The sequence below is a fragment of the Columba livia genome, chromosome Z (assembly GCF_036013475.1).
Source record: "Columba livia isolate bColLiv1 breed racing homer chromosome Z, bColLiv1.pat.W.v2, whole genome shotgun sequence".
Classification (NCBI taxonomy): Eukaryota; Metazoa; Chordata; class Aves; order Columbiformes; family Columbidae; genus Columba; species Columba livia.
In genome coordinates this window covers 45,496,142-45,519,968 of record NC_088642.1, presented here as the reverse complement: position 1 = coordinate 45,519,968, position 23,827 = coordinate 45,496,142, and the positions used below count along the sequence as shown (strand labels likewise).

General features: G+C 41.1%; 1 protein-coding gene across 12 annotated transcripts in view; it reads right to left on the bottom strand.

Moving 5' to 3' along the window:
* The window catches only part of ZNF462 (zinc finger protein 462), a 96,702-nt gene that overhangs the window by 55,548 nt on the left and 17,327 nt on the right, over nt 1-23,827 (bottom strand). Inside the window, exon 1 of one of the 12 annotated variants that reach the window (XM_065045681.1) lies at nt 1,298-9,783. The exons of the other annotated variants lie outside the window; for them this stretch is intronic. The gene's annotated coding sequence lies outside the window, so the exon portion shown is untranslated. Of the gene's footprint in view, nt 1-1,297; nt 9,784-23,827 lie in introns of those variants that run through there. 12 annotated transcript variants of the gene reach the window in all.

Here is a 23,827-nt window from a genome sequence, read left to right as displayed (position 1 = left end):
ACATTACTTTGCAGGCTACACTGTCTCCTTTTTTTCTCCTCATTCCCACCACCACTAAAGAAAATGAAGGCTGCACCAGCTTCTTTTCAGCTAACAAAGTTAAAATAATCGAGGTACTCAAGCTTTTATGTGCAAGCACCAGACCAAATTGTGTGGAAGAGGTTGCTATCTGCTTTGGATCAAATTACAGCAGCGAGAGAAGCCCCACCCCGCGTCTCCTTTAGCACAGTCCATTAGACCTGAAAACGAATTTTTCCATGGAGCAGACGACTCCTGCATTTAGAGCACTTCACAGAAAAGCAGATCATCCAGTTTTCACTACCCATCCCCCAAGCTTAGTCCTTTCATCTCAGCCAAACAAGCCACAGCTCTGCTGAATGTGTTTATCACACTTTCAAGAGATATGAGCCCCTGCGTCACTGAAGCTTTAAGACTCACTAAGCTGCCCTAGTCCTCTGAGCTTTGGGAGCAGCCATTTTAGCTCAGACAACTATTGCACTCAGGCTCTGAGCTTCTTGCCTGTGCACAACATGGCCTCACTTAGCTGCATCTCAAGCACGCCAGGCTTTTTCTTTTCTTCCCCCTTTTTTCCTCCTCCTCCTCCTTGGGTGATACTTGAAAAATCAGCATGCCCAGAACGTATCTCCCCTTCTCCTGCATGACTTGCCCCACAAGTCATGTAGCTGCTGTCCCTCTGCACTGCCCAAGCAGCACCTTCCCTCTCTGAGCAGATCGTCTGCAAACATCTCTGAGGCTTGGTTCCCCTGTCCCACTGATGACAAATGTGACAGTTCAATCCAGAAACAAAGCATTACAGTATCAAGACACTGGTCCAAGCTGTCCTACAGGCAAAGGCAACACACAGCTGAGCCTCCCAGCAGTGGAGGGGGGGTGACAGGCAGGGGGACTCCAGCCTGCCGTGTCCCTGGGGAGCCCTCCTGCTTGGTGCAGAAGACACACAACCCCACTCCCCTGCCAGATTCCAAAGTCTAATGACCTTTGTTAATCACCAGCCAGCCTGTCTGCATCAGCAAACCCTGCCAGCAGACACACCCTTCACACAAAGGCTGTAGCTGTGCCTTTTAAGAGAGGTTCTCTCAAAGCTCCATTGTGTAGAACAGAGGAAAAACAACACAGACACACATCGCGCTCTTCCCCCCTCAGGCTCCTCCTTCCCCCCCCCCCCCCCCCGCCCCAACTTCAGACCCTTTAGAAACATCACCGCAAAACGTTTTCAGCTCTTTTTTGGAAACTTCACGCCAGCTTACGAAATAGGTAACTAGAAGAGAGTGCAAACCTGAGCTTCTGAATCAAGATAATCCTGGCAGCTTCAGGAAGTAAAAACCACCAACAACCGCATCTCTAGCAGTCACAATACACTGGTGGTTGGAGAGGGTATCCTCAAGAACACTGGTTGCTGTCTAGGCAGTCTTAAACCAGCAGTATGCTTCTGCTACAAATCAGAAGGAAGAGTTGAAGAGATCATGAACAGCTGCTGATTACAAAAACTGATGGAGACTTTCTAATGGGTTCCAGCTTAAATCTCAGGAGGGTCTATATCACAAAGGCAGCACCAAGTCAGAAAAGAGGTTAATCTTGCTGCAGCTATGAGGAACAAATATCAGTTGCAGCTGAAAGGACTTCAATTGGACGTTTTCACCATGCATCACACTGTAAGCAGGATGAAGCATTTTGTAAGGAATTCAGCTCTGCCATTTCCACATTTTTCTTTAAAATTCAGGCATTGCACAAAGGGTGAAGAAAAACAAACTGCTAGTTTGAACTCATATATCAAAAGACACTGAAACACAATGTGTGTCTGTCTCTCTTTTTGTCAGCATGGGATATGGAACTGAGACCCACCTACCCACCAGCAAAGAACATTTTCAAGTGTAGATGTTAATACACTGGCAACACACACCCCCCAAGCAAAGGAGACAAAGTAAGATTTGCACAAGATTTCCATCATGACTATTTAAGGCAACACATTCCATAATCCTTTACATTTTTGAATAACACAATAAGAAAATTTAGAAGGGAATGGAGGTGGAGTAAGGGAAGAGTTACCAAATCCACTAACTCAAAAGGAGAAGAGGAAGTGTGGAAAAAAACCTCAAAACAACCAGACACAACCACCATGAAACAAATCCATAAATCCCACAAGCCCTCCAACATACAACCAGTCTCTTGAGACCACATTACCCACAGATAATGTGACTTCTAAAATAGTCTTATTAATGCGATGCTAACCTCGCCAAACAGATTATTAAAATGCCATTGTCTGACTAATTTACATTTACAGCCTCTTATTAAAATATATGGCTTTAATGCTTGTTATGTAGAAGAGGTATTCTCATTTTCCTTATGAGCAGAAAGCTTCCAAAACATTGGGCAAAAGGGATTCTCAAAGCCACAGTATTAAAGACCCAAGGTGAAGTCTCCAATTGTCTTCAACATCCTCCTGTACACTCATAAATGTATGAGAAGATCAGAGACATCAGTTGCATTAAATTTCTAGGGTTTTAAAAATCCAAACCAAAAGATAATTGTGCTTGTTGAACAACAGTCATCACAGAATTTGGCAGCCGTCAAAGTAGTACAAATCATTAAGTTTGGTTTTAAAGCTTCAAACTACAAAATTAATTGTGAAGCCCAAGGCACTGACCTCAAAATTGAGTTTCTGTGGTTTGACTACCCATACGTTGTATTTTGAGAGTGAGTCAGCAGAGCTTCTAGAAGTTAAGAATATGTATATGCACAACCACAACTGAAAAGGTCAGTCAGACCACACACACTATGTGAACTTCCAGCTCAGTATTATTAGAGTAACTTAGCATGTCAAACAAAGGAATCTCCAGTTCTCCAAGCCTTCCTCCAGTCAGATGATCAGAGGCATCTTCATCCCTACCTCATACACGCAGGTTACACACACAGCTTTCATTTTACTCTGTGCTAAGGTGAAGCCGAAAGAAATTTCTTCACAGAAAGGGTTACCACGTTACTGGAACAGGCTGCCATCCCTGGAGGTATTTAAAGGAGGTATAGATGTGGCACTAAAGGACCTAGTTTAGAGGTGGACTTGCCAGTGCTAGGTTAATGGTTGGACTTGATGATCTTAAAGTTTTCTTGCAACCTAAATGATTCTATGATGTTACGCACCCTATCACATCAGCAGAAACACTGCCAAACAAGCCCCTCTCAACTGGACACAAAGTCCTCCTGGAGATGCAGTATGTAGGGCCTCACTCCTCCTGAACAGCCCACCTGGGGCTCCTCCCCAGGCCAGGACCCCATTTCCCCCCCGGCACCATCAGTCCCCACCTCAGCATTGCCACAGCAAGGCCCGACTCCAGCTCCGCAGACCCATGCCCTGAGCCCTACAGAACCAGGCCCACGGCCCAGTCATACCCCACAGAGGTTCCCAGTGCCTGTGGCTGAGGCTGCCCCTGGGCTTGCCCTGCTCCTGTCTGGGATGGTGGGATGGGCTCTAGCTGCCAGGCCCTGACCTGCCTCTCCATGGGGAGCCCCGGCAGCCCTCATGTGGCACCTTGGGTCAAAGCAGATCAGCACGACCAAAAGGTCTTAGCAGAGGCTGGAATCGCACACCAGAGTCATCTTTCTCCTTCAAAACACAAGAAGTTTCAGTGTTGGTCTGATCTCCCTAGTGCCTTTTTCTTGCTGTTGGAGACAAACCTACCAAAAATAAACTGCTGAACGCTACCGAACGATGTGATCCACACACAACTAATTACAGACAGAACAAGTTTTCAAAATTCCCGTAAGTTACACCATAGACATTTTTCTCTGCCAGACAAGCCTGGGTTTTACGAGGCACCAATGCCTGAAGCTGCGGTGAGGACCTTCCAGCCATGCCACTGGGGCGCCTGGCCAGGTTCTGCTCATGTACGACAAGGATGCTACTCTGATGTCTTTGGGTTTGGGGTTGTTTTGCCCCCTTTTTTAAAAAAAACAAAAAAACACTTTTTATAACATAAGATCACAACAGGGAAAACAAGGACTGAACAAGTAAAAATGATAGGAGCAATACAAAAATGTATACGTTTGACTGGAAACCTGAAGGCTGGAGGAAGCCAGCCTCATCTGGAAACTGGAGGAAGCCAGCCTCATCTTTCATTTATTTAAAAAAACAAAACAAAACACCAAAGCAATCCAATCCAAAACAAACAAACAAAAACTAAACAAAACAAAACCCAAAAACATAATGAATGAGAAATTCAGAGAATAAATTCAAGTCTCAACTACAGCCAAGCAAACCAACTCAACTCATGGGTCTTTTTCAATGGCCAAATTCTAGTCAAGCTACTGAGATTCTTGATTGTCTTAGGGTGGTCTTTGGAGTTGCTTTTCCAAGCTGGTATAAAAGTAAACTAAAAGGAAATAGCCTTTTTTTTTTTTTTTTTTTTTTTTTTAAATCTGGGTGGAACTGCATTTTGATGAAACTCCATGGGTTGGGTTGCAACTGGCCATTTCGATATATTTACTTTGTGGTTCATATTTTCATGTAAAGGACTTAAGGTAAACTTTTATCATCAGTTATATCTTCTACTATCAAGATCTCCATACTGATGTCCTATTTTGGTCATTTATTACGTTTTGAAACTCAACAGTTATATCCATGAGAAACACATTAGCAGATCCTGTGATCCTGTTGCCCATTTTTTCCAGTAAATATTTCTGCTGACCTACATGGAAATATATATTACAACATGAGATATTTTCAGGAAATAACTTCTATTAGAGATGCATTACAACTCCACAGTAAAAAGAACGATCTTAATTTTTTTTGTTAAGTTTTTGTTTGTTTGTTTGTTTGTTTTGTTGTTTAGTGGTTGTTGTTTGTTTGTTTGTTTGTTTGTTTGTTTTCCCCGAAAATATGCTTATTCAGCTACCTGGAAGACTGACTGAACCTGAAGTGGGGTCTTGGTCAGATTCCACAAAAGGAGGTCTTCCTAGTATACATTCTTTGTACATTATATTCCAGACTTTTCAGAAATCTCTCAGTCAAGGACAATAGGACAACCAGCTTTTTTGATCCCTATACAGTTACTATTTACTTATGTCCCTGAATACATGAATTCATTTAACATACCTGATACCATACTATGGATCACGGTAAAGCTACCACATAGCTTGCAAAATCTTCTGTGCTTTAAAGGAAATATAAACCATATTACTCTTAAAACTTGTGGAAGAGGCTATATAATGCTAGGAGCTGCCAGAAGCATAGATGGGTTTTTCGGTTCAAGAAGAGAACAAGGATTCACAGAATATCTGTTTTTGGTTTTGTTTTTTCTTTTGGGGAGTTTAAAATACATAAACACATAAAGGACCTGAAACAGATCCAAGTGATGGATACATTGCTATTAGCTCAACAGGTTTTCCAAGACTATGACTTTTCAAGAAATTGGGAAAAAAAAAAAAAAGGCAAACAACAAAGCAAACAAACACAATACAAAACAAAAACCAACAACAAAACACACACAAAACCCCCCACTAAACAAGCAAAACCCACCACCACCAAAACACATGGTGCTCAGTTAGTGAACATTAATGCATATTGGCCATCTCACTGTAAGACCCTAGCAGAATAAAGGCACGCCATGGATTTTACAAGGTGGTATGAAAGAAGTGAGAATCACAGATAGGAGCACAATGTCAACTTCTATGAGGTATCTTGAAGAAAAGACTGCAGTCTGCAGTGTCAGGCAGACACCGCAAACTGATAGTTATACCACTGCAGAAAAAACCAAACTTCACTAGCAAGGAAGACAAAAATCCAAGATGGAATAGTCTTACACCCACTTATTACTTGCAAGGAAATCACATCAACAAAGACAATTCAGGTATAAGTAACCAAACTACAAAGAGCATCAGGTTGGGGTTTTATTGATTCAAGCTACATAAATGCTAACAACTCCTTTTCCATTTCTCACAAATGTTTCTGCCTCTTTCTTGGGGCTCCTGGAGTGTACATACATATCTGTTCTTTTTTAAAAAATACATGAAGAGGCCATCTGAATGCCTGAAGGATAGCTTCAAACCTCAAACTTCTAGAATAAAAGCAAGATTGTAAATAAAATGCCACAACTTAATTAAAAGACAAATCGAGAAAGAGTCATACAAAGTATGATTCTGGCATTTTTTGTCTTCCCTTCCAGAAGGCTGGATGTGAGGCATTACATGGTACAGAACATGGGCAACTTAGTCTGAGGATGAAGAACTTCACCTGTGAGAAGGCTCTCGAATGTTAAATGCTTTTTCTCTAAGCAAGACTAGGATGGGTTTTTCTGATCTTCTGAATTACTTTCATGGCACATTATTAATTCCTACAGAAATCAAAATACTCTAAATATTGTGAGAATCTGAACAACTAAATGGTTGGAGTAGAACTTTTTCCCTTGTTAAGTACGGCAAGTGCTTAATTTAGTGCACATAAGTAATTGTGGAGGTGCAAATACAGATATGCTAACAGTTTTGTCAAACTGTCCTGTGATTCACCAGAGTCAATAAACAGAAAACTGCTTTGGCCATGTGTTAACAAGATGAAACAACCATTTTCCTAGGAAGGGGGACCCCATTTTGATCATATGGGCTCCTTTATTTTACAGAATAAACTTAATTTCCTTTTGTACCAGAAGCTGAAGAAGAAAAAGAAAATGAAAACACACAGACACAAGCACTAAACCATTTTCACAGTCAAAATCTGAAAAGAAAATTCTGTTTAAATCTTTCCAGAATTTAAGAGGAAGATGGAACAGCATAGTAGTCTGCTACTTGGTTCTCATACTGTATGTTAGCATGAAACAAGCCAAGTCATCCACCTCACTGACACAACCCAACCTCTCAATGCCCTTCTGCACAGACATACGTGTTCAAGAGGCAAGTGGGCTGGCCCAAACTAGGAAAACAGATACCAGAGCCAAGAAACTTGGCTTTTGTACCATACTCCTTACCACTCCCCATATGGCATAATGCAACTGAAAGCAGTAGGTCTGGGGTTTCTAATTTCAAACCAAGAGCGTATTGTTGATTACCTCAAGAAATCCAGTTCCTGTGAGTTCAGAGAAGGGCACACCCCCATGTACATGGACTTGGGAGAGGAAGATGTCAGTAGGTGGTGCTGAAGAACACAGCAGCACTCTGCCTGTGTACTCCAGAAACAACCTAATTCCTTCTCATACATTGCAAATAACATCTTCTAGGAGCTCTTTCCACAAAGGATGCATTACCAGCCTCACCCTGAAAGGAAAAGGGGGAGGAGCAGGCTCCTCAGGCTGGCATAACCCTAGCAAAGATCTCTTTCTTGCCAGGAAAAGTCAGAGCTGTTTTAAAGGGGGTCATGCCAGTAGCAAATCAGATATGACAAACTCAGCCACATACTCTGCTACACCATGAAGTAGGAAAGAGCAAAACTGGGACTGAAGACAGAAGAGATTATCTCCTAATGGCCATCTGCCCTTGAATGAACCCTGAAACAGACTTGTGCAGGCTGTTGTGCCTTTAAAAGCAGTCTTGCCATTGGCCCTGAAGTACCTGCTCCATTCCATGGTCACTTACAGTGCTGTAGCTGGTGAGTTGTAAGCATGCTTTACAGAGGACCAATGCTACTTTGCAAAGAGCATGGTGTTCTTACAGAGGCTAAATACAGCTTATAAACTGGCGACAGCTAAACCATGCTAAACCATGGGAACACATGAATTGCTGGATTATTTTAGGGACCGCAGAATTTTAATCTTAGAGATCTGAGATTAGACCAGCCAACACAGCTGGTTTAAAACACAAGCAGGCACTCTCAGTGTAGTCACAGAGGTGGAAAACAAGTCACTAGCACTCAGAAACCACAAATCCCAATGGCAAACCTCTGCTTTGGGACTTCTATTGAAAAATGTCTTCAAGAAGGCAAAATAAAGACAGATTATCACCATCTTGAAAGATGGATGTGAAAAGATGCTTTGCTGGACCCATGTTCCTCCTTTAAGTGCAGAGACTGGACCTATGTCATAACAATGGTGACAAAGACTGAACTTGGCTGGTGAGAAGAGTAATCTTTCAGCCAGAGATCATATCCATAATACAGTGTGCAGTTTGGTAGACATTCAAGGCTTAGGAGTAAGAGAAATCCACAGGGCAGTCAGGGACAAGCGAAATGTTTCATGGCTCAGATCCGAGTGAACCAAAGCTCACTGCCTGCCTTTCGCAACCAGTAGGAGCTCAGCTTAGAAAGGACCCTGGGGATGATGCAACCCTCTACTCAGTCCCTCCTGAAATCTTACATGCTCCACAGGTACTCTTTTAAAGGGTTAATTCCATGCACAGGACATGTGGAGAAGACAAAAAGGGCATTCAGATGAATGGGTTTAACCCCATAAAACCAAAGCACCAGAAGTCATGATCTGTACCACCAAACAAAGCTGAATGGAACAGCTCATCACTTCATGCAGACCCAAACCCACGTCATGCACAACTCTAATTATAAAGCAGGATCCATGGCTGAAACCCTACTGGAGGACAAGAAAACACTGATTAACAAAATCAGATTGTTCTCCTGTCCCAACCTACTCCTCAGAAACACTCTTTTGAGGAGTTCCACTGACATTCTAGCTATTTTAACACTGCCTTTGTCTCCAGCTATCCCTCCCCTTCCCCCAAGCTTCCTGCTATATTTGACATTTGCTGGGCAGCAAGCAGAAGCCTCTCTGTCAGCCAGTTCATTTCCTCAGGTAATACAAATCCATCACTGACCCATTTACAATTCCAGACAGAATACACAGTTTTATTTGTCCACTGACTCACTTGAAGTACAGCAGCCAGCATCTCTGCCCCAGGTAGTATAATAGAATATATACTTTTCCAGTATTTGACAGATCTCAAACTATTGGTTACCACTAGGCTGTCACCCTTCTTCCTGCTACCCCTCCCAAAATATCTTTTCCAACTGTGCAAGTGAGGGACCTTTGTCTTTTTGGGATGGTGGCAGCAAGATGCTGGTCTTATCACTGACGGCTGAAAAGTGGTACTGTTGAAAAAGAGGAACAACAAGTTGCAGCTAACATTTATGTTGTCCAAAATACATATTTCATTGTATTCCATGTTGCAATGGACTATATGTACACTGGAATGCAATATCCTGGGTCCAAATGAGAACCTTGCTTCTTTTACTCCTCCTTCAACCTCCATCTGTATCCACTTGCTCCCCCCCAGGAAACAAGGTTTTGCAGTTGGTGTAATATGTAAAGCTCAAGTACAAAGTATTTAAAATGTCTCAGTCACCATCATTTATGTGATACACAGATAGCAGACAGTCCTTAGGAGACATTAAGTAGAACATCAGCCTCACTTCCATCCCTGGAAAGGTGATGGAACAGCTCATCATCTCAAAGCATGTGCAGCAAAAGAGGGTTATCAGGAGTAGTTAACATGGGTTGAGCGAAGGGAAATCACGTTTGACCAAACTGATAGCCTTCTGTGATGGTATGAATGGCTGGGTAGATGGAAGAGCAGTGCATGTTTTCCACCTGGACTTTTGCAAGGCTTTTGACACTGTCTCTTACAACATCCTTATAGGCAAGCTCAGGAAGTGTGGGCTGGATGAATGCAAGGTGAGATGGATCATGAACTGGCTGGATAGTAGAGCTCACAGGGTTGTGATCGATGGCGCAGAGTCTGGTTGGAGGCCTGTAGTTAGTGCAGTTCCTCAGTATTCCATCCAGTTCTGTGCAACCTATTCAGCAGTGACCTGGATGAAGAGACTGAGTTGCACCCTCAGCACATTTGCTGCTGATACCAAACTGGGAGGAAGGGCTGATACACCAGAAGGCTGTCAGCGAGACCTGGACAGGCTGGAGGACCGGGCAGAGAAGAACCTGATGAAGTTCAACAAGGGCAAGTGTGGGGTCCTGCACCTGGGGAGGAATAGCCCCAGGCACCAGTACAGGTTAGGGGATGACCTGCTGGAAAGCAGCATTGCAGAGAAGGACCTGGGAGTTCTGGCTGACAACAGGTTGACCATGAGTCAACAATGTGCCCTTGTGGCCAAGAAGACCAATGGTATTCTGGGGTGCATTAGGAAAAGTGTGACCAGCACGTTGAGGGAGGTAATCCTCCCCCTCTATTCTGCTCTGGTGAGGCCACATCTGGAGTACTGCTTCCAGTTCTGGCTCCCCAGCCTAAGAAGGACAAGGAGTTACTGGAGGGAGTCCAGTGGTGGGTTACAAAGATGATTAGGTGCCCAGGGCACATTTCTTATGAGGAGAGACTGAGAGAGATGGGTTTGTTCAGCCTGGAGAAGGCTGCAAGGGGACCTTATCAATACTTATAAATATCTCAAGGGTAGGGGTCAAGAGAATGGGACCAGACTCCTTTCAGTGGTGCCCAACAATAGCATGAGAGGCAGTGGGCACAGACTGAAGCACAGGAGGTTCCATCTGTATGTGAAGAGAAACTTCTTTACCTTGAATGTGACAGAGCACTGGAATAAGATGCCCAGAGAGATTGTGGAGTCTCCTTCTCCGGAGACATTCAAAACCCGCCTGGACACATTCCTTTGTGATCTGCTCTGGGTGAACCTGCTTTAGCATGTGAGTTGGACTAGATGATCTCCAGATGTCCCTTCTAACCCCAACCATTCTGTGATCTACCATGCACTTCAAGGGTAGGGAGAGGGAAAGAATTCAGCGTGATCCTTGGATTATGGATCAAAATATCTATGAATAATCCAAGGTTAAGGGAAGTTCTCCAGCCAGAAAATGTTTGGATCAAAGAAGCATTAGAAAGTATTACATTAAAACCAGGAAAAATCTGCTATTCCCTGCCTATAAAAGAAATACACATTGTTGTATAGGTAATAATTAAGAAAAATCTGCCAAAACAAAACAAAACAAAAACACCAACCCAAAAACAAACCCACAAAATATACACCACCACAACCTCTCGTTATCCTTATTTCTCATCTTTCCAATAATACACAGTCATTTCCCCTGATGACTCTGAACGTACTAAAATTAAGGAGAAAAGTATTATTAAAGCTGAGTGGTATTCCTCCTAAGAAATAACCAAACAGGAAATGGATCATAAAGAAGAAAAAATAACTGAGACTTTCTTTGTAATAAGGCCCATGGCTAAGAGCAGCTGTGATTATAACCAACTGCGTCCTTCAAAAACTACAATCCTTGCAAGTATGTAGACATTACAGAACTATTGAAGCTTTTTTCTCTTCTGCAAATCCATTAAACAAGAACTTTGTTTCTTTCTGCTGTTGCAAATGCTTTACATTTAACTATTTAACAACGAAAAAAATCAAGCACTTTAAATAACAAGGTAACAAAATCCAATTTTAGAACAAAACAATCACTTCCTATTGTCATAAGATAACTTTCACTTTGAAGAAAGTTGAACCATTCTTGCTTTAGCCTAAAGGTAAAGGGTGAAACTTGATAAAAGAGAAACTAGTTGCCAAAACTTTATCCCAGAGTATGTAAAGAATTTGCAAACTACATATGAAGAAAACAATGTCTCTGCTCCTAAGGGAAGTTCAGATTAAGACCAGTTAATCAAAATAAAAAGTATCTCTCGATATTCTTGTATTTCCCAGTCACCCACTCCATCTCATTAACCCAGTGAATTAAACTATCAATCTATCATAATTTACAGGTAGTTTAATGATTTTAACTACCTCAGGTCATGACCAATTTGAAACCTGGCCATCTTGTTTTATTCAAACAATCTGAAAGAAAATGGCATATCTTAATTATGGAAGATCATAGAGCAGTCCAATTCAGAGAAAGTCTCCGGATAAATTAGTTTCCTTAACGTTTGGAAGTCAGTGTTACCCAGAAATGGAACCCAAATACTTGATTTTTGTAAGAGGAAGTATGTAGAATACACAGGTCCACAGAAAGTACTCTGTCCAAAGCATCTTGAACACTAGAAGAGATTTCCCTGGCCTAGAAAAAGAGACTTCTTGGGTTATTTCAAGGTGGAAGGACTTTTTAGGAAGTGTTCATGTGTGTGTCTAGTCAAAAATAGGACCTCCTCCAAATAGGAAAAAATGCCCTGAAAAAAACACATACTTAGACAAATTCAAGAAAAGGCAGCCTAGTGGCACCTTAGACTTCAGGATTCTGGTTTTGCATAAATACTAAGAAGTGACAAAGAGAAGCCTGAAGAGAAGCATCAGATAAATGGCCAAGAAGTGGCCTTCTCATAAGCTTTGTCCTCATAAAAGATTTTACTTAATTGCAAATCCAGGTTTGTTATTAAAAATTCATGGGACAGCAGCTCTTCAGGACTGCTACAACCAAAATCCCATCCATGTTTTGCTCTAGGAAAGCAGTCTGAGCTGTAGTTCTCTCTCCCCACTGCAATTAGCCATTGCTTTAGCTGCAGAGAGTAACTGCTCTAGGGATATTCCCTTTCTGGAATGGAAGGAACAGAACATAGTGACTGCCAACAGTTCCACAAACAGAACACAGAAATACAATGAGGTCCTTGTGTATCTCCATATGGAGCAAATCCATTTTGTTCTGAAGGATCCTCTTAGTGTTACTGTTCTCACTAGAATCCCTCTGCAACTGACCTCAGCTTGTATTCCTACAAACACTTCCATCAAGCCTCCAGGTCATCCTGCATGTCACACCAAGCCATGTGTGTGAGAAGAACCAAAAGTGAGGTTGTACCCACACTTGGACATAATTTTGGACTTAATGGGGGTTTTATTTTAAACTGCAGTAGCTCTGCCCAAATAACTCCATGGATAGACAAACCTTGATATTTCCTCTCTGTGCAAAGTAGATGGAAGTGGATAAGATATATTTTAAGTAAATAAAGATGGTCAAAAAAAAAAAAAAAAAAAAAAAAAAAAAAATACCCCAAAGAATGCAGAAGATTCAAGCCCTGTGATGGTTTAAAACATCCAATGGAACTTTCAACCTGATAACAAAATTATGTAATATAATATGCCATTTAATTAATCTGGAAACTTCAGAAGTAATGTTCTGAAAGCAAAAGAAGGGTAGTCTGGCTCACAATGTTTTCAGCAAAGGGAAGAATATTCACCGACAGTAATGACAAAAACACACTGCATTGTTCTACAGTTCCAAAGAAAAGGCATACATAATTGAAATTGCGTTTACTGATGATTATAGAACTACTTTTAGAAGTAACCAAAGTTTGACTTAAAAGGAAGAGACTTACAAACTTCTCAATTTATTGCTTTTCCAAGAGGTACACATAGGTGGATCAAGTGTCATTGAATCCTCCAGCTTATGATGTTTTAAAATAAAGCAGGATTACTTCAAAACAGTAAAGAAATTCAAATCATATAAAGAAATTATTTTTTCTCCTTCTCATTGAGGTAACAAAGATGGAAACAAGCAAGAGAAAACACCCTAAACTGCAAAGGCCATAGATTCAATTGTTATAAAATTGTACATCCTCAGATATATACTGGTTGAAAGGGACAGAATGCATCTTTTCAGCTACACATGGAGAGGAGACGTGGACAGTCACAGAGATAAACACCACATTTTAGTTAGAGTCCCAGTAAGTGAGCACAGCATTCAGCAACACCATTTGCCAGTCAGGTGAATCTCCTCCCTGTTTTTTCATCTCAAAAAAGGCATTCATGAAGTATGTGACACCAAAATACAAACAAAGAGTATTTTGAGGCAATTTATTTATGTTAGCCAACAACCTTTAACACTATGGAAGAGAAAAATGTGGTTTGTAGTCCACTCTAGACTTTTCTTCCCTTTAAAGCTCATTTGAATAAAAGGAGCTTTTTTGTTGTTGTTGTTTTGTTTCATTTTGTTTGTCTCTTGCAACAAGCATTCATTCAAGTGTGGGTTCTTGTTTGCAAGAATGTACACAGAGTGAAAGTTTCACATTAATTTAGGTCTTCATTGATAGAAGAGTCTATGCCTAAAGTATATCATCAGTCCTGCAGAATTTTTTTCCTTCTGCTGCTTATGGAACACCAAGCAAGACAAAAGACAATATCATATGTTTCAGGTTTTCATTGATTTACCACAAACAAGTGATTTAAGTCAGCAAAAGTGACTGGCTCTCAGAGAGAGAAAAGACTGAGGTATTCCCTTGGTTTTCAAACAGATTCAAATTATTGAACAAAATCTGAAGACTTGCAACCTGTAGGTGTTATGTAAGGAACAAAAAACAATAAGAAGAACGTCCTGGCTTGTATCAGGAATAGTGTGTCCAGCAGGACTAGGGAAGTGATCGTGCCACTGTACTTGGTGTTGGTGAGGACCCACCTTGAATCCTGTGTTCTGTTTTGGGCCCCTCCCTGCAGGAAAGGCATTGAGGTGCTGGAGAGAGTTCAGAGGAGGGCAATGAAGATGGTGAGGGATCTGAAGCACAAGTCTGATGAAGAACAGCTGAGGGAACTGAGGCTGTTTAGCCTGGAGAAAGGGGAGCGGAGGGGAGACCTTATCACTGTCTCCAGCTACCTGAAAGGAAGTCATAGCAATGGAGGACATTGGTCTTTTCTCCCAAGTGACAAGTTATAGGACAAGAGGAAATGGCCTCAAGTTGCACCAGGGGAGGTTTAGATTGAATATTAGGGAAAAAATATTAACAGAAAGGGCTGTCAGACATTGGAACAGGTTACCCAGGGAAGTGGTGGAGTCACCATCCCTGGAAGCATTTAAAAGATTTTTAGATGAAGTTTTAGGGACATAGTTTAGTGCTAGAGTTAGGTTATGGTTGGACTCAATGGTCCTGATGTTCTCTTCCAAACAAAACGATTATATGATTCTGTGAAAAGTCAAAATTAAACATGTGAAGTAGCAATACTGACACTCTTTTCCGTACAGTTACTGCCTATTTATTTGACTTGTGCAGCTTCAGGTCACACTGTTGCAGGCTCTCTCTGTGTAAAAACAAGATGAGTGAATCTTCACCATGGAGAACCTTCTTCCTTTACCTGGTAATGGAGAAGCACAGGGAAATGAAGTAGCCTGGCTTCAGGTCACACAGCCAGTCTGTGGCACAGCCAGCAGCAAAAAGTGGGTCTCCAGACTCCAGTCCTTACCTATTATGCCATGCTGCCTTTCTGTGCCACTGTGCCTGAAATCACAGTGCTCATTTCCCACAAGTGAAAGGTTCTCCAGCGCAGCAGAAGTTAAAATTTTAGGAGCAAGGATAAATCATACACCACACACAAGGATATTAACTGATGCTCTTTATTTATCTTTCTATTTACTTCTTAACTGGTGTTGCTATTTCCAGCTGTCTACACAGAATACAGGCCTTTTGCTGAAGAATTTAGGTCAACTCAGTAAAATGCCTACAGAGCTGAAGAGAAGAATACCAGGGGAGAGAGAGTTTAGAGATGGTGAACACAGTCTAATCCTCATATCATTGGAGATCACAGTGGGAGGAGATACATTGGAAATAGAGTGGCCATCCAAAAAGGGAGCCTTATATGGGGGTGAGGAAGGCAATAGTTTTGAAGAACTGACTGCCAGAAAAACTGAGATTCTTACATGGTCTGGGAGGCTTTTCTCTTAATACAATTTTATCCCAAATGCTGAATCCTTCTACTCTCTTCCCAAACTCTTCTAAATAATGGGCAGCATTTTAATAATTCTTCAGTTCTAGAAAATGTCTGGACAAAAAAACCATCAAAACTGATTAGAAGTCATCAAAGAGAATTTTCTTTATAGTACCTTTATAAAAATACCTCTAAGAGGAACACCGTAATTCTTCCTCAATGCTTCCTGTAAGCAGGAGAGAGATTCATGACCAAAGAAGAGGAAGTTTGATTTAATCAGACCTCTCTTTCACACATGGAAGCTAGAGCCATAAAGCATGTGCACACTTCCACTCCACCCTGACTAAGAAAATTTATTAGAACAAACCAAGCAATTAGTTTTCATGTGCTGACAGTTGCACCTACCCTTCATTGTTAGGACATCACCCCAAACAGGAGCCAGATACTCTATGGATTTTTAAAGAAGACCGGAAACCCATTCAGATTGTAAGAGAATCAAGTCCTACAAAGCCTTTAGGATATAGCATCCCCTTCAGTGTATGTTCAACTAGTTTGTAAAGCTAGTATGTTTTTTCTGAAAAACTTCAATAAAATCAGTGTTCCCGTTTGAGAGTCTGGATGTCTAAGAAAACAGAACTTTCCAAAAAAGGTGATGAGCCTGTGCTAAGAGCCATGCACAGGCTACCAACAGTTCCTGATCCTGTTTAATGTGAACTCAAAGTCTGACACAGCTGCTCACAGACACAGAGCAGCCTCTGTAGTAATCCAAGACACTGTTGGCATTCCTGCTGAAGGAAGCATACTGAGCGTGCTTCATCCTATGTCTGCAGAGCCTGAGCTCTGACAAAAGCCGAGTATGTCATGGGCAGCTGTGACTGTTACTTTGCCTAGGCAGTAATATGAAGTTGGTTTGGGTTTTCATTGTTGGTTTGGGTTTTTTGGGGGATTGGGGGGTTCTTTTGGGGGTGTGTTTGATGTTTTGGTTTGTTTTTTTTTTTTTTTTTTTGGTTGGTTGTTTTCTGGTAGCTGTCAACTGAGCTATACAAACATGCTAGCTGCTGCTGGAAGAAGCCTAGCTAAAAATCCAGTTTGCATTTACTGGGAGGTGCACCTGAGGATCAGAGGTTTTGCTGGAAACTGTATCTGTCCACTCCATGCAGTCAAAAGCATAGGCTTTCATCTTTTAGCACACTAGTTTCAGGCAACAGCTGCTACCTGCATACAGTTTGTGTTATGTCACCTGAGAGAAACACACTCTCCTCTGCTTCATACTTCACACATGGAGGAACCATGACGGCGCACCCTTGTCAGCCCAGCTCACAAATATCAAACAAAGTCCTGAAGTTTACATGACATCAGCATTTTGAGGAAGCATGCAAACAAGGGTTAAACAGTTAAACCTTTCAACTTCTTCACCCCTGTTTGTCTTCACAAGTAATCAAAAATTGTATCTAGTAATTTTCTTAGACTGCCTATCTGAGTGGTGTCACCTTTTCTTTCAAAAGATAATTCCTTCTACCATTATTTAGCTCACTTTCCAAGCTGTATTCCTGGCATTAAACCTTAAATTTCTGCTTTTTTGCCATAAATAATCCTTCCTGGTCTACTGCCTCCTCTGTAGGCCCCTCCTTCTTCAGCTTTTCTAGAAAGATGATCTGATATTTCTGCAGCCTAGCAGAGAATGATGCTGGTGATGTCTATCTTTAAAGTAGCTCTGAAGTCTATGGAGTTGGTCTTTCATTTCTTCTGAAGATGTCTGATGTGCTGGTCCCTCAGCACTCAGTATGAAATAAAAGCCACTGCTTTCATCTCTTATGAAAGCTCATTTTCACAAAAAAAGACTGCTCTGCCCAGAACCATTACTTAGTAGGGCAGAGAAAATGAGGGAGAGAAAAGGGAGGGCTGTGAAGGGGCTATGGCAGACACCACCAGGAGCAGAGACCACCAGGAATGACTGACAGTCATCTGGTCTTACTGTCTCACAGCCCTGAATGGTGATGAGGAGCTTTCCATACCATCCAGAAACTGGTATCTGAGGCTGCAGACATCTTACATTTCTTTCTCTTTCTTTTTGAGGAACAAGACTCCCTTTTTGGTTCTCATTGTCCATTGCTCTGAACTCAGTAACTGATATAACTGTGGTCAGTCAAGATATTGCATATGTATGTGTGTATGCTATGTCTGGATCCTCAGGAAGGCAGCCTGGTATTTTATTTTTAAACTTTGGCTCCTGTTGCACAGCCCCACATATAATGGCTCCACTCCTGAAGGCTGGATAGTCTTCTGCTATCAGTTTTCAAAGAAAAACAAAGCCATGCAAGCCAATACCACCAAGAGAACAGGAGCAAAGTTCTCTCCTAAAGGTTTTCTTTCCCTCATAAGAAACCTAGAGATCACAGAAAGATAAAGTCTTCCATGTCATTCCAACTTCCTGCTTCTGTATTCTTACAAGCTGCAGAATATTGTGCAAGTCCCAGTAACTGCTGTGCTTTCAGAGATTTCTCCAGGTTTTTATTTCTAGAAACTTGCTGGAGTTTTGCCAGTTTTTCTCGGCTGAAGACCAGACATTTATGTGGTTTAGTACAAAATCCTTTTATTATGAAGTTGAGGGTCAAAACAGGAGTAAGTTTCTCCTTACCTGAAAGCAGAACCTGCAATGGATCTTCAAGGTCTCAGAAGCTGAAGGAGGCAGAACCAGACTTGCTAATCATAGGACTCATGCTACAGTTCACCCTTCTTGAAGAGCCTGCCCTTCAGATGTGTTCCAAAGCTGACAAACTAACTTGTATCATATACCTCTAGCCACCTGCAGTACGATATCATTTTGGCAGTGAAGCTTCACTGTCAAAAAAAAAAAAAAAAAAAAAAAAAAGTGGTTTCCTTTTTAGCTGAGCACACAGGGACTATATCTGTAGGCTTGATTACTAAAAGAAAGGAAACATTCAAGTTAAAGACAAGAAGGCTCCTCTGTATCAATGCCTGAGAAGAAAGATTTTACACAGAATATGGGTGAGAAATGGAAAGCGAACTGTTTTTGCCAAGAGGAAGTCACCTTCTTAACTTTGCTTGCATTTATTGATGGAAGACAGCCACTAATCTCAGCATTACTTACAGGTTAAAAGAGTCACTCATTCCAAAACCTAGAGACAGAGGAAACAGCTCAGATCTCTTTCACCTTCTTCATTCCTGACCTCTTTGTTCTCCAATTGTTTTCTAGCTCCTTCAGATAGACTACTGCAATACAGAATTCTGAATCCTGAAAGCAGTCTTCCAAAACTGAAACTATAAATTAAGAACTGAGAACAATTTGTCAATTAAGGAATCAAAACTCTCCTTCATCCTGCTGTAGTTACTGGTTTATGAAGTTAAAAAGCATTTACAGTGAGGCCTCTACTGCAGTATGACCTCCAAAACCAAGCTAATATAATATACCATTTTCCCCTGAAACTGACTTGTTTGTGCATCAGTTTTCAAAGAGAGAGGATAGTGCTTATTGTTAAGGTCTTTGATTAGCACAGAAGACAAAAAGAGTTAATGTCTGAGTTTCCTAGATGTATCATCCTAGCAGACCAAAGTTTAAAATTTTGAGAGGTGTCTAAGAAAAAAAAGAAATGTTTCTTCTGAGAGGGTTGAGACCCTTGAATCTGCTGAAATGCTTTCATAATATAATTGCTGAGATATCTCTAAAAGAAAGTTAGGTTACTCTAGGAAATTGACATGTTAACAAATTCTGATTGGGTTTTTATGCCACAACCACTTCTGTGGTAGCTGAAGGACCAAAGTCTTTAGTTCCTGTCTGTAAAACCAGGACTAAAGTTCTGGGTGACCAAAGTGCTGGGTTGTAGCGTCCAGAGGAAACCAGAAGTCTTCTGTTTGGGACATTTATTGTCCTTTAGAAACCACAATGTTAAAGTCTACAGTAGCTCTGTCAGGACTACAGAAACCCAATACCATTTATTCCTTTCCTCTACTAAGAAAACAGGAAAACACACCTAATTTTTAAGAGGAAGGCAGCTTCCACCAACCTTGTATATAGATTGCACTTTGAGAACAGAATGCAAATCTTTTGTCCATAGTTTTAAGCCTATGACAGGGAAATGGAGGAAAACCTGCTACAGATAGTCAAGCTTAAATTGTTAACTACAGACAAGGTTAGCCTTATAATTTCAGTTAACTTGGTTATTTGCTTCCCTTTTCTTTGCCAGGTGAGGAGTCTTCCTGCAAGTTCTTAGACTCTACACCTCCCAAGTTACAGCACTCCCACCAGCTGTTAAGATGACTAATCTCTGACCTAACATGAGATAGTGGCAGTGGGAGTCATCTTGCTGAAAGTTCACTATCCACAACTAGATGGTTGTCCACATCCAGCTCAATGGTAACAGTCTAAAGCCTGTTTCCCACCACAGCATCTGAAGAGAAACTACACTTGGGCTTGACACCTTAGGACTTTCTACAGAGTCCATTAGTCATTCCAACAGCTCTTAATCCTTTTCCACTATTAAATTAGAAATAAAGAACTATTTATATAGCAAACATTTTCTAGTCTTAGATTCCAGCCACTGCATCTTGTTACAGCTTGGTACAGATTCCAGATTCCTGTAATATTGGACACAGCCTGCCAAATTAACTGCTTTTAGTCCTCTAAATGTCACTTCTGAAAACCTCTGAAAGAGAGAAACAGACTATCTGAAAGCTCTCACTGTGAAGCACAATTTTCCAGACTTCAAATCATTACTATCCCAAGCATTTCCGTACTCGTTTTTACAGACATGCCAACTTCAGGAATAGATTTAGTATTCCATGAGTGGTACTTGCACAGATCAGCAGAAGTACAACAGTATCTCCAGTGTATATATATCTAAATGCTATACTAGTCCACTTATCACTCCAACCATTTTGAATTATTATTTCTTTGTAGGATCACTGTTTTCTGATTTAAAAGGAAGACAGGACTCTCAAAGTCCACATAGGCTACGAAGTCAAGACATACCTCAAGTAAGTCAGAGAGTATTTTCTGTTCCACATTTTCTATCCATTACAGATATAGACTGGATGAGGACCTTTTAGGTCTGACATATTTTAAAATATAAACTACTGGTGTAGAGAACAGACGGAAATCAGATACCCTTCTTGTCTGACCTGTGGGATGTTTGTTTTGTTTTGTTTTTTTCTTCCAGTGTAACAGGTCCAAAATAAAAAGGAAAACCCTTACTTTTCTCTTTAGGATCAAGGGCTCTCAATGGCACAACATTAGTGTTATTTGTTCAATCTATCAAAGCAAGGTTGTTATTTACCTTGGTCGTGGTAAGCCCCAAAAGTCTTTTCTGATACACTAAAAAAGCCAATGGCCAATGAGACCTATGATACCTCTGCACTCTCTGCATGAGGTTTTCTCATCCCACAGTCCCCATCTCCTTGAGCTGCAAAAGCAGGTGCCTCCATCTGGATGATCCCTGAGGAACTGATCCAGTTCTCAATCCCTTTTACTTAGGAAAAAAAAAAAAAAAGCATGAAATGTGTTAGATTTAGATCTAAAAGTTGTACAAATACATGTTTTGATTATTTCCCTCCTTCAGATTGACTCCTTTGTGAACATTTGATGACAGCCTAAAATTTGCTGTTGTCTTTGAAGTATAATGGGTAAATTCCAAAATTCAACATTCAGCCACGAGAACTTCAAATATCCATCATGCTTGATCTGATGGGTGATTGAGAAACCAAGCACGTTGCTCTTGTTTAAAGTTTCATGCAAGCCAGCCCTTCATGGTTCCTCTTATCCAGACCATGATATGGCATTTTCTGTAAAAACATCAGCTTTATGATAGGTACAGTGCTCTGACTTTTCAGAACATTGATCTAACTGTCTTATACCTTAAAGACTTCTATTATTAAGAAAATAGTAAAAACATCCCGCAGGAACAAAGATAAGGTCTGCTTAATATAAAGCTGGGGGAATATAACAGCTTCAAAAGATGCTTTTCTGAAGATCTCCAAAACTAGCAAAGATCTGCTGTGCCTCCTGTTTCCTGAAGAGGTAAGCAAAAGATAATAAGAAATTCTTTGCAGCCTTCGTTGATAGACAGTTGACTGTTTGTCTCTGCTTAGCACCAGGCTGATATTTTTCTTTCAGAAAGCAGTTGCTTTCGGACACAGATCTTTATCCCTTAGGAGAATGCTCCTTGCTTTATTTGTGAGATTTATGTCCACCCTGGAGACTTTTCCTCTTGTCCTCACACCCAGGCATTGTTTGAAAGCTCACTGAACTATTTTCCAATAGACATTTTTGGGATACACACATTTTTGATCATCCTGTCCAAATAACACCAATTAGTTTAGACATAGTGTAACCATGGTTAAATAAAAGTGACAAAGTAGCCATTAGAGTTCAGCCGCTGCAAAACTAGTGTAATTATTTCTTCTCACTACCAGTCCTCCCTCTAGATTAAAGCAGCTGGAAACCCAGACTTAGGGTTCTGTTAAGTCAAATCAAGCATGGCACATCCTCTAGGATGGGCTTTAAACCTCTCCTGTGAATAAACAGAGGGAATTTTCACAATTGTTTTTGGATACTAAACATGCCAATCATGCCAGCCCATTCACCACACATTTAAAAGTTTCAATACAGGCTTCCACTCAAGGAATCTGACGACTTTCTGACGTGCTTTCATAAGCGAGCTCCTAAAGCAGCATCCTCAGCCCCACTGAACACTAGTGATGAAGTCTGTCAGCATCCTGTGGAACTAATTACCTCTCTTCTGGATTGATATAACCTTCTAGACTGTATGTGGGAGAACAAAGGATGGAAGGGATCTCATGGATCACCAAGACTGGTTCTGTTGGCACAAACACAAATCTAATCTCCATTAACATAAAGAAAGAAAAATAGCATACTTGCTAAAGAAATTACAGCTATGGGTCCCTGAGCCAAGAAAAGCTTGATTTTAAAGAAAACTGATTCCACCTGAAAGTATCCTGATCATAAGAAACCTAATGGCTATCAATTTCCACTCTCAGTGACTATGCAAAAACGCAATACATAGAGATCTAACCAGCTATGAAACTGATAGAACTTCTACACCCCTCCCTCTAAAGGGTTCATTTCTCAGATGAAATCTCTCTTGGGGCTGGAAGTCAAATATTATAGCTCTGGAATGTGAAGCAATCCTCAATTCTGCCCAGTTTATAAAAAATGCCTGTCCTGCACCCAGTCTTCTCACCTCATTATGGCTTTAAAAGGGGAGCTTGCTACTAAAAACCCACTTGGGTTAATTTAGCTATGACAGCTTGACAATTGGGGCAAGAGAAGCAGAAGGATTCTTATAAGCAGGTGACTCTGACTGTCCCAGTAATTTGATCAGACAAGCTCTCCCTAGGTAAAAATCCCATCAGGAATACAACTGAGTTTGTCCCAGAACACACAGATAAGTTTTTCAGGGGAGACAGAAAATGAAAAAAAAGGGAAAAGAGAAAAGGGGAAAGGGGGAAATCAAAAGGGGGAAAGGCAAAAGGGGGAAAGGCAAAGGCTCTGAATTTGCTAAAGTACAGAAGAAGTCCTAATTAATTCTTTACTAGCAGGCCAGAATTGGTTGGATTTCTGCACCCATGGAGCTTCCTTCAAGGCAGGCTTGGTCCCATATTCCAAGCCTGGAACATTTCATCAGCTTCCTAATACCAGTTAAGATTTTCTAGGCAGGCTACGGAGAGAAAATACTTGTTCAATACCAGCAGTCCATTGCCACACTTTCCTATTACAAGATTGTCAGCCTACCAGTGCAGAGAACTTCTAGAACTCCTGCTTGCTCTCTTCCCGCAGAACACAAAGCAGCATATTCCTTCAGAAGCTCCATTCAACCTCCCTTTCTTCTCTATGAGCCTGCATCTTTGAGACAATGGATAAGAGGAGGCGGACCACTTCCTCCATTCATTTGCTCAGCCCGCTGGAGCGTCAGATCTGTCTGATCTTGCAGCAGAAGCATTATCCTTTGTTCTGATCAGGTTGCACAAATAGCTGTGCTTGTGGCAGTTCCCAGAGCAGATTTTTTTCATGACCAATATGATTACAGCTCACGCAACACATTGTGTCCTACTAAAAATGTTGCGGTTTGTTTTCCCCAACATCCAGGAGTTATACAAAAATATCATTCAGTGTTATGCACTAAGGAAGAAGGGTAAACTGTGTAATGCTGTCATTACATGTATCCTAGCCAAATAAGCCAAAATATTCTTAGCTTAACCAAGTGAGCTCAGAGTTGTGAGAAGCACATGAAGGGCCTCAAGTTGAAGGAGTTGCAAGGGTAC